The following is a 19629-nucleotide window of genomic DNA, read 5'->3' as shown; positions in this document are numbered from 1 at the left end:
TCTCTCTCCCCTTCTCCTATTTTGCTCAACCCCCATCCCTCTGGCAACCATTGGTTCTCTGTATTTATATTTCTGATCCTACTTTTTGTTTTTTCACTTTTTTAAGATTCAAATTTTTAATGGAATCATATGGTATTTGTCTCTGATTTGTTTCACTTAGCAAAGTACCCTCTCTAGGTTCATCCATGTTGTCTCAAATGTCATGATCTCATACTTTTTATGGCTGTGTAATAGTCTAACATGTGTATATATGTATGTACCACATTTTTCTTCTCTGTTCATCCATTGATGGACACTTGTTACTTCTGTCTTTGCTATTGTAAATAATGCTGCAGTAAACATAGAAGTACAGATATCTGTTTGAGTTAGTGTTTTTGTTTTCTCTGGGTGAATACCCAATTCACCTGGGTGAATCTCCAGTAGAATGGAGATTCCTCCCATCAACAGTTTGCCTTCCTATCAATAGTGCAAGAGGATTCCTTTTCCTCCACATCCTCATCAATACCCGTTGTTCCTTGTGTTTTTGATTTTAGCCATTCTGAGAGGTATGAAGTGATATCTCATTGTGGTTTTGATTTGCATTTCCTGATGATGAGTGATGTTGAACATGTTTTCATGTGTCAGCCATCTGTATGTCTTCTTTGGAAAAATGTCTATTTAAGTCCTTTGCCCATTTTTTAATCAGATTTTTTTTTTTGGTGTTGAGTTACAGAAGTGCTTTATGTATTTTGGATATTAGTCCCTTATCAGGTGTATCATTTGCAAACAACTTCTTCCATTCAGTAGGTTGTCTTTTATGTTGTTGACAGTTGCCTTTGCTGTGCAAAGGCTTTTTATTTTGATGTAGTCCCAATAGTTTGAGTTTGCTTTTGTTTCCTTTACCTTAGGAGACTTATTTAGAAAAATGCTGCTACATCTAACATCAAATAAATTACTGCCTGTGTACTCTCCTAGGATTTTTACAGTTTTAGGTCTCATGTTTAGATATGTTATCCATTTTGAGCTTATTTTTGTATTTTGTGTTAGAAAATAAGCCAGTTTCATTCTTTTACATTTAGCTGCCCAGTTTTCCCAGGACCATCTGTTGAAAAGTCCCTTTTCCCCATTGTATATTCTTGCCTCCTTTGTCATAGATTAACCATATAAATATGAGTTTATTTCTGGGGGTTCTTTTCTGTTCTCTTGATCTATGTATCTGTTTTTTTTTTTATGCCAGTACCACATACGGTTTTGATTACTACAGCTTTGTAGTATATGTTGAAATCTGGAATTGTGATACCTCCAGCTTTGTTCTTCTTTGTCAGGACTGCTTTGGGGTCTTCTGAGGTTCCATATAAATTTTAGTATTATTTAAAGCTGCCCTCTCCAGTGCAGCCAGCAGTGCATCAGTCTCATAATCTGAAGGTCCTGAGACCTTCTAATTGTTCTAATTCTGTGAAAAATGCTGTTGGTATTTTGATAGGGATTGCATTGAGTCTGTAGAGCGCTTTGAGTAATGTGGACATTTGCCAATATCAGTTTGTCCACTCCATGAGCATGGAATATCTTTTCACTTGTTAGTGTCATCTCCAACTTCTTCCATCAGTGTTTTATAGTTTTCAGAGTACAGATCTTTTACCTCTTTGGTCAAGTTTATTCCTAAGTCATCTATGTTCATAAATGAAATTACCCTTCATCTTCTATTTTATTGTTTTTATCCCATTGTATAGGATTATTCTAATCTGATCAAATGAGCTAGATAGGCTTCACTCTTTTCTTCTGAAATAACTTTTGCAAAATAGGACAAAGTCTTCTTTACAAGTTTTTCTGGAAAATACCTACAAAACTATCTGGGACTGAGGCTTTTTGGAAGTAGGTTTTTGACTGCTGTTTCAGCGCCTTTGCACTTTACTCTTTCCTCTGCCTTGTCTTCTTTCTCCTCCTTTTGCTATAAACTCACATCAGCTTTACTTAAAGATCAGTTCTTCTTTATAGCAACTTTCACCAATTCTTCTGAACAGCAAATATACTTCCTAGGGAAATATGTTCCACACATGCTTTTGTCAATGTTAATTAGAGTGAAGTTCATGGCTCGGTTTGGAATATGATGCTTGTAAGTGAGATTATGGAGTGGTTTCAGTTATCAGTGATGACAAGGTCTAGAGAAAGCCTCCAACAGTGAGGGTAGAGGTAGAGGGAGGACACCCTCCTCATCCAAAGAGAAGAGTTCTTGGTTCTAGAAGGCCAACTGTCATAAACAGCATCTATATGCATATTGCAGGGGTAGCATTGGATAGAAGACCAGGAGCTAGAATTTCAGGGCATGACAAGCACAGTAGATGACTACAGCAAAAAAGGGATAATGGGTTGACCTGAGAGTCAAAGCTGAAAGTATTTGGGGAAAGGGACAGCACTGGTAACTAGAAGCAAAGATGAAATGTTAGGAAGGCACCTACAGTTATCTTCAGGTTCAGAAGTAAGAGGGGTATGACAGAGGAGAGCCACTGAGTGAGAAGACTTGGGGAAACTGTATCCTCAGGGCTTACCCAGATTTTAGAGCATGTAGGTGAAGGAAAGGTATGGCAAAAAGGTCAAGGATCTGAGTGATTTGCTGATGACTGATCATGACATCTGCAGGCCCCAGGGGAAGTGTTTCAGGACTTTAGAAAAGGGTGGGAGATGAGTCAGAGGAGGGAGTAGAAGGAGATAAAAGCTATGGGGGATGTGGAATGAACTGGGAATCATAGGCTTCTTATAGTGACCAAATATAAGCCAGATAAAAAGCATAAGGAGATCATATCAGCCCTGTACCTTAAGAACTTAGGGACTAAGTAGTGGTGGCTGGTGAGTAGCCATATAAAGGTGGGCAAGTCTATAACGAACATACAGAATTCAAGGGCTTTTTCAGATTGCTAGTGAAAAAGCCTATTATACTTATTTATAATTTTTTACATTATTATAAAATTGTGCATATTATACTTATTTAAAAATTTTGAGCTATTTCAATAATTTTGCTTCAGGCGTCACATACTGCTAAGTTACTGTTGTTGAAATAAGATTTGTTCTTATTAGGCAAGGGCTAAAGTTCATGTCTTTTCTGGTGTGTTTTGGGAGGAGAGCTCAGGCTGTCTCAGGCACAGGGCAACTCAACTTGTCTCACCTCAAGCAGAAATTTCCTTGTCATGGATTCAGCCTTAAACTAAATAGCAGCAGCCACAGCATTGGCAAGACACTCTCCTTTGGCTGTAATCCACTAGCCCTGGGGCTCTGGAGAGGAGCAAGTAGAGGAATGGCTTTGGGCTTCCTCTGGTCACATGGCTCTTACACACTGGCTGTTTCTTCTGGAATGCTCCTCCTTCCGACTTCCAGTTAACTGCAGCTCAAGGGTCACTTTACCAGAGAAACCCCCCTTTCCTCACCAGTCTAGACCTCCTTATGTTCTCCTAGAACCTGTTCCTTTCCTTCAGAGCATTTATCTCAGTTTGTAATTACATGCTCATTATCCTGATTATTTGACTTATGACTGTGTTCCCACAAGCCTGTAAACTTCACTAGAGTGGAAATGGTGTCTCTTTATACTTATTATCTCTAGCGTTCTGAATAGTGCCGGTACACAGTGAGTGAATGAATGAATGAATGAATGACTCAGAAGAAGAGCGGATGATATGGAGGACAGTTTCCACTGGAGCCAAGCAATTGATAAGCTTTTAAAAAAAGGACGGGGGTGGTCTTGAGAATAGCTCATTAGAATTAACACTGCCTCTATTGGGTGTCATTCTTTAATTTTTTTTTTCAACGTTTATTTATTTTTGGGACAGAGAGAGACAGAGCATGAACGGGGGAGGGGCAGAGAGAGAGGGAGACACAGGATTGGAAACAGGCTCCAGGCTCTGAGCCATCAGCCCAGAGCCTGACGCGGGGCTCGAACTCACAGACCGCGAGATCGTGACCTGGCTGAAGTCGGACACTTAACCGACTGCGCCACCCAGGCGCCCCTATTGGGTGTCATTCTAAGATAAAGCACTCGTAAATTTCTTTCAATTGATATCTATAATTTTTACTTCCATATCAATTTTCTAACCTGATACTTCAGAGTGGGAAAATGTAAACCAATAAGTTAAAAGCTGTTACAGATAGATATAAATTATTTATATACATATATAGGTATATATATAATTTCAAAGTTTCATATGGAAAAATAACAGGGTTTTAACTCAGCAAAAATATTTTGGAAACTGTGGAATTAACCTCATTGATATGATTGATTACAGATGGTGACATGGATAAATGCAAGGCATAGTATTTCCAGGTTAAGTACTACTGTGTTTCAATTAAATTGTGGATCAAAAGAACAGAACATCTTCCTTTGAATTCTCTGGAGTATCACGTCTCATCTATCCTAAACAGCTTCTTCTATGAGGGAGTCTTGCTGAGAGAATGCTTTCAAGGGTCAAGGTAAATGGCTTATGATTAGATGGTAGTGAAAACATGAAATACATTGATTAGTCTGTAGTGTATAATGACTAATTTTACTTAAACTGATTCCTTGACCCTGTCAGTGCTATCGTTTGCATACCACTTTGGCTTTATAAACACACTTCTCCCATCCCCTTCCACTCTCTTAATCTGACACTCTGGAATGCAATTTTTATTAGCTTGTTAGCAGTACAACATTATTAACTAAATGGCACTTTTGCCCATTCTGTCAGGGTCCAATCAACATGGGTAGGCTGATGTTTAGGGATAGTAATGATATGTTAACAGTGAATAATTTTAACATATTAATTGTTTATTCCTCTAGTTGTGAGACTCTGGAAATACTAATGACAGTAGCCTTAGTTGATTTTATGTTTCTTTTAGCTGAGATGATTAGTATACTGAAATGTTGAAATGTCACTTCTGACATTTTTTGTTAAAATCAAAGTCAGGTTATCATACATTTGTAATGTTTTTCAAAAGAAAATAATTAGGAAGTGAGCACTTTTGTTTAACTTTTCCCCATTAGGAAACATTCTTTTTTATGTTAAAAAAATACCTATTATTATATACCAACTTCAGCGAAATCAACTGGTGTATTAAATGAATATATATATATACACCACATATCCTATAATATAGTAACATAAACCCTAAATGTTATCATACCATCTTAATACCTTCACAGATAAATTGTAAGTGAACATTTAAACAGTTCAGTTTATAGAACTCTAAAATCCTTTCAAAACAGTCTGTGACCTGAGAAAAGGAATTCATCCATTTCTAGACATTTTCCACAGTAATAAGGTATACAGACACACATATACTTAAATACACACACATATTTTTAATATATGTGGATATGGGTGATGTAATGCAAAGAAACAATAAAATACAAATTAAAAAATACAACTGAAGACATAACTAAGCAAATATCTGGGGAAAATCATTCAAATATGATAGATAAGGGTTTATTATATTTAATATATTAATAGTGTATATTCATGAGAAAGAAAAATATCAAGATGCTAATAAAAAAAAAATAGAGTGAGGAAAGGGGACAAAGAACCTGAGCAGATAGGTCAAAGAAGTCATACATACAACACAGAAATTACTCACCTTCAGTAATAAATCAAGGAAACACAAAGTATAGTGTCACAAAAACATTTCCCTACCAAGAATAAAGACATATATATATATATATATATATATATATATAATTTTTTTTTTTAAAGTAAGAAGTTCAGGTCAAAATGGACCATTAAGTTTAAACTTGAAGGTACTGCTCCCAATCCAGGACAGTGTTAGATTAAAGCTAAAAAGAAAAAGACATATCAGGATTCAAAAGGAAGATTAAACTCATGTATATTTTAAAAAGTTACAATAAACCACTATAAACTTTATGCTAATATATCCTTTACAAAGATATACAATTTTCCAAAAAAATTAAAAGACACAAGGGACGCCTGCGTAGCTTAGTCAGTTGAGCATCTGATATCTGACTCTTAATTTCAGTTCCGGTCTTGATCTCAGGGTTGTAAGTCCAAGCCCCATGTTGGGTTCTGGGCTGGATGTGAAGCATACTTAAAAAAATTTTTTTGGGGGGCGCCTGGGTGGCTCAGTCGGTTAAGTGTCCGACTTCAGCTCAGGTCACGATCTCGCGGTCCGTGAGTTCGAGCCCCGCGTCGGGCTCTGGGCTGATGGCTCAGAGCCTGGAGCCTGCTTCCGATTCTGTGCCTCCCTCTCTCTTCTCCTCCCCGGTTCATGCTCTGTCTCTCTCTCTCAAAAATAAAAAAATTGTTTTTAATTAAAAGGAACAATATTAATGTAATAAGAAATAAAAAAACCTAGAAAGATGACCATTACATACATTTTGTCATTAATCAAATTCTGGTCTCTAATAAAAATGTACATATATATAAAAACTTCCATGACCAATGAGGAAATGATGAACTATTCAGTAAGTGGTGCTTGGTAATTGGTTATGTATATGTAAAGATAATATACTTACCTCATTTCATACACAGTAGTCAGTTCCAATTGGAAGTAAGATCTAAATAAAGAAAATCTTTCAACATTTATATGAGAATATATATAAAATTTCTTTATAACTCGTGATAGGGAATTAGTTTTCAACCATGATTCAAAATCTTAATTAAAAAATAAAACTTTGAATACATTAAAATTATTATAAAGCAAAATGGTAATCTTGGAGAGAAGTTAAATAAAATACTAAAACTGACCAATATATTGTATCTATTATATGGAGAGTATTCTTCAGTTTAGACGTCTATTACTGGCAATATGGCAAACCAGAGACACTGAAAGCCTCCTGCTAAAAACATATAAAAGTGTTTGATTAAATCCATACTTTCAAGTAAATAAACAACCCTGTGAAATAATAATAAAATGTGCCAGTTCCAGGATCAAAACAAGAACAAAACTGCAGCAAGTTAAGGAGGCTCTAAAACTTCTGGCCATATTGGTCTTCTAGAGCAAAGCATTCTGGGGATAAAGCTTTGGATTTGCAGTGCCAGGAGTCACACTGGAAACAGTCCTGAGATGCTACACCTTCAATGAGGTGGGTAAGCTAAAACACAAAACTGCAAGGAAAATTGGCCCTCTCATCCTTCACACTTTAGGTTGTGATTAATAAAAGTCTTCTGATCAATTACAGGACCACTGGCTAGCCTTGTATGGGTATAATGCCTGAATCAATATAAGTTGCATAATTTTAAATTCTTTAATCCAAAAAACAATGTAGATCTAGGTCTGTAATGCTCTTCAGTACCTAGCAAAAACGAATGCAGTTGAACTGTGGAGGAAGTATTATCCAATTCATGTTTCAAAAAATTCTTGCAAAAAAACAATATCTAAAACAGGTCTCCTAGTACTGAAATTATCAGTTACAATATACAAAATAATTATGTCTTGTACACTTAATAAAAGATGGAAATAAAAAATATGAGCAGTGAAAAATGAAATAAGCAGGAAAATTTATAAAAGAACCTAAGAAAAGCCCTAGAAATGAAAAATATAGTTCAAGTCAAAAACATAGATGATGGGTTAAGCATAACTGAAGAGAAAATTAGTCAATCATACCACCACAAAAAATTTCTCAGAATATAACACAGAATTAAAATAAGGGAAATATTAAACATTTATCAACATGGAAGATGAAGAGAGAGATGGAAAAGGGGAAATATTTAAAAGAAAATGGTGCAAATTTTATCCAGAATTGATAAAAGTCATGAATCCTCAGATTCAAGAAGCCCTAAGAATTTCAAACACAATGTATAAATAAAAATTCACACCTGGAAATATCATAGTGAAAGTACAATGCATCAAAAATATTACTCTAAAGAAGAAAAAGAGAAAAGAGGGTCCTTAAAAAAAAATCCTAATGAGATTGGCAGCTGATAAAAGTGAAAACCTAGAGTTCAAAGCTTAGCAACTCTATATTTTAATAGTAAGTGAAATAGTAAAACAATTTCAAGTATATGAAAAAAAGTGTCAGTGAAAAAAATATAGACCTAAATGATTTCTTCTGTCTCACAAAAAATGTCTGAGGATTAAGAAAATGTTAAAAACATGGATAAATGTAAACAAAAATGAATATATAAACCAATTATAATTGTAGCATTAAATTAGTTGTAACATTAAAAATAAGCAAAAGTATTAGATAATGAGTCTATTAAACCAGGAAGGAAATAATGGCACTAGAGTATTCTAAAGACCTTGGGGTAAATAGACTAACTTTTTAGTCTTTATGCATGTCAATGTTTCTACTGTGAGATCAAAGGAAAAGAAAAAGATATACTTTTTTAAAGAAAATATACATTTTAAATGAGTGGAGGCTAGTAGAATGAGAAATAAAATGAAAAAATATCCTCAATCTATTTAATTGAAGGAAAGAGACAGGACAAGGCAAATTTAAATTGTCTCATAAGTGCATACATATTCAGCACATTTCTTAGTGATTTACTCATTTAGTTCTCATAACAATCCACAATCCTAAGAGACAGGTAGTATTATTATCCTCATCTACATTTTACAACTGAATAATAAAAATGTCACATATATATTTTTTTTAATTCAACTAAGGTACTTACAGGAAATATGATAACCTTAAATGTACTTTTTTATGTGATGAAAACCACATACTATAAAATTTATCATTTTTACTTGTTACTATTAAATACTACATTTGTTCAACTTTTATAGGGCAAAATAAGGAAATAAAAAGTATAGATTTTGGAATGTAGAAGACTGTGAGGTATTGGCATAAGATACACAAATAATAGCTCAAGGGAACACAAAAAGAATATAGAAATAGAACCACATGTATATCCTTTCTTGATTGTCATCAAAACCACAAAGGCAATTCAATAAAGAAAAGTCATTTCAATAAATAATGCTGGAGCTAACTTTATAGGAGGTTGTGGGGGGAGTGGGTGGAAATGAACCTTAGGCCCTACCTCACTTTATATGGAAAGAGTTGGCATGGCTCATCGACCTAAATGTCAAAACTAAAATCTCAAAGTTTCTAAAAGAAAATAAATGCAAATATCTTTGCAACCTTTAGGATAGCAAAAATTTCTTACACTGTACACACATACACACAAATAAAAAGAGTAACCGTAAAAATAATTGATAAATTGAATTTCATTGAGTTTAGAAGAAATTATTTCCAAAATATTTGATAATGGTTTTTATACAAAATATACAAAGAACTCATAAATCAGTTGTGAAGATACAAAAAATCCAACTTAAAAAATGGGCAGAAATCTTGAAAAGATTTTTTACAAAAAAAAAAAAAAAGAATGCCCAATAAACCTATTAAAAGGTACCTAACATCATTAGCCATTAAGGAAATACAAATTAAAACTACAACATTACAGTGTCACATCTACTACAATTGGTAAAATCAAAAGACTGATGAAGATTTATGCTTCTGCAAAATTCTTATGTGATGGAATTTCAGGTGGAGCCTTTGGCAAGTAATTAGGCGTAGATGAAGTCATTGAAGTAAGGCCTTCGTAAGGGAATTGATGTCCTTGTAAGAAGAGGAAGAGAGGGGCGCCTAGGTGGCTCAGTTGGTTAAGTGTCGACTTCAGCTCAGGTCATGATCTCATGGTTTGTGAGTTTGAGTCCAGCATCAGGCTCACTGTTGTCAGTGCAGAGCCCACTTTGGATCCTCTGCCCCCTCTCTCTTCACTCTTTCCCCTACCTTCCTTCCTTTCTCTCTCATCTTCTCCCTTTCCCTTCCCACCATGTGATGACACAGGGAGAAAGTGGCCATCTGCAAGTCAGGAAGAGAGCTCTCATCAAGAACTGGAGCATGCCAGAACCTGCTCCTGACCTTGGACTAGCCCGATCTAGCCTCCACAATTGTAAGCCCCTGAGTCTATGGTATTTTTTTTTTTTTTTTTTTGGTAATAAAAGCAGTTTGAGCTGACTGAAACGACCAACAATAAATGTTTTTGAGGACTTGGAACATCTGAAAACTCGTATGTTGCTAGTGGAATATACAGTGGTACCACCACTTTGGAATCCTATTTAACAATTTCTTGTAAAGTTAAACACAATGGCCCAGGAATTCCACATCTAGGTATTAATCCAGTGAGAATCAAGAATATTCACAGAGGGGCGCCTGGGCTGCTGAGTCGGTTAAGCCTCTGACTTCAGCTCAGGTCATGATCTCACAGTCCGTGAGTTCGAGCCCCGCGTTAGGGTTCAATGCTGAGAGCTCACAGCCTGGAGTCTGCTTCAGATTCTGTGTCTCCCTCTCTCTGCCCCTCCCCTGGCTCAAGCTCGCTCTCTCTCCCTCGAAAATAAACATTAAAAATTAAAAAAAAAATATTCACAGAAGCCTATTCACAGTAACCAAAAACTTGAAACAGTTTATTGATCAGCAGGAGATGGATAAGCAATTGTGATATGCAACTCAGTCACTATAAATAAAATTTTGAAAACTACAGCTGCCTCCAGTAAAATGGATGAATCTCAAAAACATTCAGAATCCAGACAAAAAAGAATGCAAACTGTGTGATTCTATTTATGTTGAGCCCAAGAATAAGGAAAATTTATCTATACTGATAAAAATCAGAAAGTGGTGGTGGTGGTCTGAACTGACTAAAAGGAACACACAAGAATTTTCTGTAGTGAAAGAAACTCGTCTACATTTTTATATATCGGCAGTTACATGGGGCTATAAACTGATTGACCTACATAATACTTAAAGGTCTGTGCATTTTATTGTATTCAGCTTAGACTTCAATTATATAAAAATTATTAAGCAAATGGATAACTAAAAATTCAGGCTGCTGACTCATTTTGAACAAATTCACCTTCAGGGTTTAATTCCTAAGCAGTGTTCCTCCCAATGAGTAATTCAGACCACCTGCATAGAAATAACCCAAGAGCTGTGTTAAATATTAGATTCCAGTGCCTTACCCACATCATATCAATCAGAGTAAAATGCATTAATATTGCATGTTACATTTTCTATTTAGATAAATGGTCACCATTCTTATGTACCATTATTATGCTGGATATAAATTGATAAGAAAAATGTTACCCTAAAATGGTTTCTTTCTCTCCAGTATTTTTCATTTCCTCTCTGAGTGCTGTATGAATGATGTTCCTGTGTTTTTCTCTTTCTGTAAGAATAGAAAGGTCCTAGGCCCTAATGTGTTGGTGGAAAGAGCACCTTACAGGTTGAATCATTCTCCATTGGTCAGAAATAGTCAACACATTACTATTAACAGGCTGCTTAGAGTCAGCCTGTCAATGAAACCCATCAGAACATTTGGGGACCCTGGTTCTGGTAAGTCATAAATTACTGTTTCCAGTTTTACTTCATCTGCATTCGTTAGTTCAATTTAAATCACTACCCAAACTGTATTGCACTGGCACCTCATTAGATTCCCAAATCCTTGAGGACAAGGATTCTTTTTCCAATGCCATTTCAATCTCAACATCTAGTGAGTCTTAGGTGCTTAGTAAATAATGGTAGATTTAATGTAAGAATTAAAAAAGCAACAAAAAATGTCCTGTAGCATATCCCCATCTTATCCTTGCCACTAATCAGCATCTTTGGACAGAAATATTCTACGGGTTACTAATTCATTCTATTTTACTCACTTGTAGCCTATGTATTTCATTTTGATTTCAGAATATTAGGAAAGAAGTAAGCCCTTTCCTGCCCCCAAGATGTGACCTTCCCTGATAGGAACTGTGGACCCCAGGAACACTAAATTGTTTGCAGTTCATTTGCACACATCAGAATGTTGCTTGCCTTATTGCTTTTGGTCATGGTCTCCCCCCAACCAAAAAGTCTTCTCTGATCCTTTGGTCTCAGCAGAGTCAGCTGCTCCTCTCCCAGGTGCCTGCAATATCACATGCCCATCCCTGAAACTCTTTGTATCATTTTATATTAATCTGTACCATATTCCACATTTGTAGCTTTCTCTTTCATTAGAGTATGAGCCTATTATGTATGGTGAATATAAGTACTGACCTCTGTATAACTCTAACACATGCCTGTGCTTAACTCACATGATTTGAGAGAATGCATTCTGTCAAATGTTGAGTTCACACACAAAGTACCCAAAGCATGTCACATATTGCTGCCTAATAATGCTAGGAATCAAATAAGATCATATCTCCTTCCAATGGTTACTAATTTTTTAAGTTTCAGAACTTTGGGGATGGGTTTGACATTAAAATCACCAAACTATTGTTAATGAATCTTTCTACTTCTTGTTTGGAGGGTGTGGGGGAGGGAGACATTTACCTGTGTCCAATCCTCTGGCATCTCTCCCATTCTCTATATGGAGTAACAAGAGCTTGGAGTAAGATAGTGACTATGAACATGGAAAGGAAAAAATGGCCATGAAACAATACTCACATGGTCATCAGCCCTGCTCATGCAGGAGGATGAAGAAAAGGCAAGAAGGATGCACAGATGGTTGCAAAGTATTGAGCCTGACAGCTTTCTGGGGTACGAAGGATGATCTATTTATCTGACAGAAACCTGCTGATAGCTTTGGCCTGTGGAGACAAAGGGATGTTATTCCAAGCAGAGGCCGGAGCAGCATGAACATCAGACAGTGACTTAGCCCTGAAAGAACTGGCCAGGAAACGCTAAGGCCTGAGAGCTGAGATTGGCCACTTCCCTCTCTTTTATGTGTTGCCCAGATTTTCCTCCTCCTCTCCAAAGCTTTCATCTAGCTGAGTGCTACTCACCCTTCCAGGATGAGCCAAATATTTTTGTTGGGCTTTATAGTTCATGAAGCCCTGTCACATCACGGTCTCATCAACCCTATGCAATAGAAACACATTCTCATTTTATAGTCAAGGAATCTGAATGGTAGTAAGAGGCGGGATTAGGAGTTGAGCAGAGGGATTGTGAAGTTTTTTTCAATTTCTACTATTTAACAATATATCAGTTTCTCTAGGAGACAGAGACAGGCCTTTTGACCCAAGGGGTCCATCTTTTGGGAGACAGCAAACATTAAATACATCAGATAATTAGAGAATAAGTTAAGTGTGTGCATTGATAACTATATATTAGTAAGTGTATAACAGTATGTCAACATAGATTTCTGTAAAAAACCTGCCACGTTAAAATCCAGCATGCCATTTGTATAAAGAATCTTTTAAATATTTATTCAATCTTAGTGGCCAAAGACAGAATAATACAGAACTAGAGCTTTTATGGAGATTTTATAGGACCTCTAGCCTATTTAACTATATAGGACCTCTATCTTGAGAAGCCGAATTTCTCCACTTATAAAAATGCAATTTTTTTTGCCTATTTCCAAATAAAATAAAGAACACACATAAAAGAAAAGCTCCATAAATTCAACACACGTTGTAAGAAAAAAAAGAAAAGCGTATTTTAAAAATAATACATCTATTTTAACATTTTAGTCTGAAATAGGAAGATGGAGTGCTTGATGTGTCAGAAATATAATTTAATATGTGAGTTTCATGTTTATTGACTTTCTTATATTAAAAATGCTCTACTTAGGAGGGCTCCTGGGTGGCTCAGTCGGTTAAGCATCCGACTTCGGCTCAGGTCATGATCTCACAGTCTGTGAGTTCGAGCACCGCGTCAGGCTCTGTGCTGACAGCTCGGAGCCTGGAGCCTGTTTCAGATTCTGTGTCTGTCTCTCTCTCTCTTCCCCTCCCCTACTCATGCTCTGTCTCTCTGTGTCTCAAAAATAAATAAAAACATTTAAAAAAATAAAAATAAAAAAATAAAAACGCTCTACTTAGTAAAGCAGAAGAAACTAAGAATTGATTTCAAAAGGTAGTAATTTAGTTCTCCTAGAGGAAATCACTTTTGACCCGGATTTAAAATAATTTACAGAACATGGATCCTTTCTAAGGATCCTTTCTAAGGATCCATGTTCTGCTTTTTGAGGATTATTTTTTTCCAAGCAGGTGTTAATCACAGTTTTTAGTCTAGTGTGTGTGGCAATGACAGGGGATGAAGTTTTGAGATTCTTCTCTAAACTCACCCCAGTACCTCAGTCTTCAATGAAGCTGGAGTAAAATAGGCTTCAGTCTTAAAGACTTTTTACCAAATTCCATGGTGTTTACAAACAAAGCATTTTTTTTCTTATCTTATCCTTGAAAAAATTAAAAAACAGCTTCAAATCACTCTACCTGGGTTATTCATTCAACATCTTCCTTCAGCTTATTGCCATCCAGGAGAGGAGTTCTCTGTCCAGTTGAATAACAGACTCTGGATTAAAAGAGTTCAAACAAGAACAAAGGAGGGAAGGTTCTATGTAAGAAGGGCTTGTGTTAGAGAGGGAGCAGATAATGCATTTGATTTTATTTGTTAAATGAAGCTATTATCCTCTTCTTCCACCAAGGCTGTAGTGCAGAATATAGGAAACAGAAATGTCTAGAGGCCTATCTTGAAGAGGAGAAGACTGAGTCATCAAAGACACCCAGTTGTGTGTGGGAGTCATCACTGGGGGTTGAATTATCAGGCCAAAAACAACTAGGCATGGCTCAGTTTCTGGAGCTGTTTCATGTCAGGGTTAACTCCCACTTCAAAGAAACCCAGCAGACGGGAAATGAAAGTTCAGGACATCTTCCTTTGAATCTGTTTTCAAAATGGCTCATGCAGTTTGCTGGCTGGTATCTTGCAAAGGCGTATTTCAATGTTCATCATTACTATTTGCCTTTTATCAAGAGCCAATAATATGCACTGAAGATGCACATGTACGTATAAATTACTATCCTTCACTTATGAGGTTGGTGATGATAACATTGCAATTCTTTTGGGAGAATATAGCTAGAAAACTCTATGAGTGACCCCCACACACCCTCAATAAGAAAACCAGGTCCAAATCAAGTAGTTGGAAAAGTTATTAATAAGAGATGAGAAGACTTTCAAGGGAAGACAGAACACCAGGAGCTGGATACAAGTTTCATGGAAGGGAGCAAAGAAGTATTTGAAGGAAAAAAGGAGAAAAGTAAAGACACCCCTTCCTCCCTCCTTCCTGTTCTGTTTAGTCAAATAGAAATAAGCAAATTTTCCCAAATGAATCATCCGTACCTTCTTGGTGAATAGATCTTCATCTTGTAAGGAAAATGAAATCTCTCTGAGCAGTTTCGGACTCTGATTGTTGGGCTTCTGATCCTTAGGCGTATGATGGTTTAAGGTTAATGTGTTCTCTCTTGCAGTGCCCCAGATCCTGTCTGTACCTGGTAATCCATGTGAACGCAAGTATGAAAGCAGGGACCATGATAATCGTCAAGAAGTCAGTTTTGTCTAGCCCTAGCCTAAACCAACAAATTTAGAAGTTGCCAGGAGAGATCTCCTAGCACAGTAAAACAAACACATAAAAGAGCTCTCCTTGCTCTTTCTGGGAGCAGAGACCCTCTTATTCTTTTCTTGCAGGTATTCTGATCCTATAGCATTTCTTTCTCTTTCCGACTCTGTTCACAAACAGCATCTTCATTCTGGGCTCCCACAGCCACTGAACCAAAATGGGGAAAATCGTGGTGAAGGAGATTCTAGCACTAACAAAATCCCTGCAGGCTCCTTGATGTTACCACTTTGACTCCTTCAAGGGGTCTTGCTGTTATTATTTTGCATACCTGAGTTAACGTTTTCTTTCCTTGTCACATTCTTTCATGTTAAATATTTTATAGTATGAATTTTTCATCTAAATTTTTAAATAGTTAATGTACGTGGTTCAAAAATTTAAAACATACTAAAAAGTACTTAAAAATTCTCACTTATAAAAACAATCACTCTTATCCAAGGCTCCCAGTTTCACCTAGTTCATTCCTCATTATACATCCCACTGTCTGAATGACAGCCTTGCTGGATAAAGGATTTGGGGGGGGGGCATATTTTTCCTCTTCAGCACATTGAATATTTCCTACTACTCCCTTCTGGTCTGCCAAGTGTCAGTGGACAGGTCGGTTACTACCTTTATATGTCTACCCTTGTAGGTTAAGGCCTGTTTGTCCCTAGCTGCTTTCAGAATTCTGTTTATCTTTGTATTTTGCAAGGTTCGCAGCACAGATTCACTGTGATATGCTGTGGAGAAGACCTATTCCTGTTACATCTGAAGGGAGTTCTCTGTGCCTCCTGGATTTGGATGTCTGCTTCCTTCCCCAAATTAGCGAAGTTCTCAGCTATAGTTTGTTCAAGTAAACCTTCTTCCCCTTTCTCTCTCCTCCTCCTCCTCCTCCTCCTCCTCCTCCTCTTCTTCTTCTTCTTCTGGAACTCCTATGATACAGATATTATTACATTTCATTCAATCACTTAGTTCTCCAATTCTCCCCTCATGGTCTAGTATTTTCTTCTTTTTCTCTCAACTTCCTCATTTTCCATAATTTTATCTTCTATTTCACTTATTCTCCCCTCTGCTTCCTCCATTCTTGCTGTCACTACATCTAGTTTATTTTGCACCTCATTAACAGCATTTCTTAATTTGTTGTAACTGTTTCTTAGCTCCTTGATCTTTGCAACAATAGATTCTCAGCTGTCTTCTATGCTTTTTTTTTCTAGCCCAGCTATTAATCTTATGACTATTATCCTAATTTTTAAAAATCAGATGTATTGTTTATATCTGTTTTGAGCTATTCTCTAGCTGTCATTTCTTCCTTGAATTTCTTTTGAGGAGAATTCTTCTACTTAGTCATTTTGGCGAGTTTTCTGTCCTTTAATAGCTTGTTATATGTCCTGCACCTGCGAGCACTACTATATTAAAAACAAGTCATACAATGTCCAGGGCCTGGCCCTTCAAGAGATGTGTTTGGAATGTGTTGCGTGCTCTGTTGTGACTCTGGTTGCTTTATCTCCCTAGCCATAGTGGTGATTTGGACCTTCCACCAGGTGTGTTTTGATTTGTTCATTGAAGTAATCCTGGAAAAAATTTAAATAAGGGTGTGGTGGAAGAAGCCTTGTCCCATATAAAGAAAGAAATGACAGGGGTGGGGAAAAAGAAGAGAAAAAAAATTGACCAGGCAGAGAATCAGAGAAACTATATGGCTTAATCCAGAGAGAGAGGAAAATAAAGAGATACAGAAGAGGTGTAAAAAGAATAGGTTTAAAAACATCTGCTTAAACAAATCAACAACCAGAATAGAGAAGAAATAAGAGGAAGAAAGAAAAAAAATATGTGTAAATATGTAAAATAAGAATTGATCAAGAATCAAATCAGAAAATGCAAAACCTCTGGACCAATATCTGATGATGCCTTGGAACCAGTGGGTGTGCTGATCTGAAGGAGGAGCTGTCTGGTTAGATCAGTGTCAAACTTGTTCTGTTAGATACACAGTTACCAGGCATAGAGGGGTGTGGTTTGGTGTAGGCGGGTTCCACCTACACTGTGGACCAGCTGTCCCTTTCCCTGAAGCCCTACCTTGTTGGTGATGGGGAGAAAAATGGTGACACCCCAGTTTCTTCTCCCCAGACTGGACATCCCAGACCACTCTGTTCAGGCTGTCCTCACAGTGCCAAGCCAGCTAGTTTGTCCTGCTCCACAATCTTCCATGCCTCCCAGGTGCTCTGGTGGGATTCAAACCCTGACATCTTAAAGGATCCTGCTTCATGTGCACCGGTTCCAGGGTAGTGCCACTCTGCCCCACCAACAAAGGGCCTCTGGCTGGCTGGTGCCTGCAGGGTCTTTTGTCCTTCTTGGAGAGCCTTTATACCTTCTTCCCACCTTCTTCAAGAGAAGGGACTGTGCTCTCTGACTGTACCTCTGAGCTCGCTATTGAGCCTGGGGCTGGCTCCCCCTTCCCCCAGGTGCATGTACAGGGCAGCTGGTCCCAGTCCAGGGGAAGTCCCACACCCCTAAGGCTGTTTCCAAGTTAGAAATGGTTCTTTGTTTTTTTCATTCCCTGGTCAGTGATCTGGAGAGGTTTTTTTCTCATGTCCAAATACAATCCTACACTTCCACAGCCTCTCTTTCTCTTCCTTTTGTCTCTCTACAGAAGGGGATCCCTCTCCTCCAGGCCTATAGCTCCCATTTTATCTCTCCCAGTTTGCAATCACACACCTATGGCCCACCAAGCTGTCCACGTGGGCCCTTGGAGATGTTTCTGTCACTCTGCAGCCTGGATTCCTGGAATTCCAAGTCTTCTGGCCTCAATACTGCTGTTTTTGAGGGATGAGGGAACTTCAGGCCCCCCTAATTCTCCACCATATTGACTCCTTCCATGCCAATCTTTTATGATATCTGGATTTTGATTCAGAGGTAGGAAGGCTATCTCCATTATAGGATTATAAAGGAATTCTCAGATATTTCTTTCTACTACTCTTATTATATAATGTAATTTGCCCTTTTTCCTATTGTGTAATGTGATATATGGATCCAACTTTATTTTGTTCCATTTTCGGATCCATTGTGAAATGCTAAATTCTCATATAAATGTCAGGGTTTTGTTTTTGTTTTTGACTATCAATTTTTTCCCATTGTCTTTCTAGTCACGTTTTATATTTTAATATCTGGTAGAGCTAGTTCACATACATTGCCCCTTTTTAAAAAGTATGTCTGCTGTTTATCTTTCCAGTGAGTTAGATTGTATTATTCCAAACAAAACAATAAATAAATCAATAATTCTTTTGTACTTGGATATCCAGTTTTCCCAGTACCATTTATTTTATTGATTTTAATTGAAGTATAGTTGACATACAATGTTACATTAGTTTTAGCTGTACCATAGTGATTCGGCAATTCTATAGGTTATGCTGTGCTCACCACAAGTCTAGCTACCATCTGCCACCATACAATGATATTACAATACCATTGACTATATTCCCTATCCTATACCTTTCATCCTTGTGACTTATTCATCCCCTAATTGGAGGTCAGTACCTCCCATTCCCCTTCACCCATTTTGCCCAGGCCCCCACCACTTTCCCTCTGGCAACCACCAATTTGTTTTCTGTATTTATGAGTCTGTTTCTATTTTTTTGTTCATTTTTTTTAGATTGCACATATAAGAGAACTCATATGGTATTTGTCTTTAGCTATCTAATTTATTTCACTTAGCATTACAACCTCTAGGTCTATCCATGTTGTCACAAATCACAAGATCTCATTTTTTTATCACTGAGTAATATTCCACTGTATATTCCCAATACCATTTATTGAAGACTATCCTTTTCCCACTTGGTGCCCTTATCAAAGTTTAGTTCACTCTATATGTGTGATTGTATTTCTGAACTCTAGATTCTTTTTCATTGGTCTATGCATCTGCTTTTATGGCAGTGCCATGATGTTTTAATAACTATAGCTTTGTAACATCATCTGAAATTAGGAAATGTGGTACCATTGGCTTTGTTCTTTCTCAAGATTGCTTTAGCTATTCAAAAATGCTTTGGTCTTTTGAGGTTCCATGTGAATTTTAGGATTATTATTACTATTTCTATGAAAAATGCCTTCAGAGTTTTGATAGGGATTTTGTTGAATTTGTACATTGCTATGGGTACACATTTTAACAATATTAATTCTTCCAATCCATGTAAATATAGGCTACTTTTCCATTTACTTGTGTCATCTTCAATTTCTTTCATCAACATTTTAGAGTTTTCAGTGTATAGGTCTTTTGCTTCCTTGGTTAAATTTATTCCTAAGTACACAATATTTGATAGTATTGTAAATGGTATGGTTTTCTCAATTCCTC

General features: G+C 36.9%; 1 long non-coding RNA gene across 1 annotated transcript in view; it reads right to left on the bottom strand.

Moving 5' to 3' along the window:
* Positions 1–5687: 5687 nt before the first annotated feature.
* The window catches only part of LOC121038705 (uncharacterized), an 87445-nt gene continuing 73503 nt past the window's right edge, over positions 5688–19629 (bottom strand). The window contains exons 2-6 of the long non-coding RNA XR_005794456.1: positions 15038–15186; positions 14134–14212; positions 12368–12510; positions 6467–6508; positions 5688–5770 (exon numbers count right to left, since the gene is read on the bottom strand). This is a non-coding gene — a long non-coding RNA (uncharacterized LOC121038705). The remainder of the gene's footprint in view (positions 5771–6466; positions 6509–12367; positions 12511–14133; positions 14213–15037; positions 15187–19629) is intronic.

Source organism: Herpailurus yagouaroundi, unplaced genomic scaffold (assembly GCF_014898765.1).
Source record: "Herpailurus yagouaroundi ecotype Mexico unplaced genomic scaffold, PumYag 166, whole genome shotgun sequence".
Lineage (NCBI taxonomy): Eukaryota > Metazoa > Chordata > Mammalia > Carnivora > Felidae > Herpailurus > Herpailurus yagouaroundi.
This window is presented reverse-complemented; position numbering and strand designations above follow the sequence as displayed.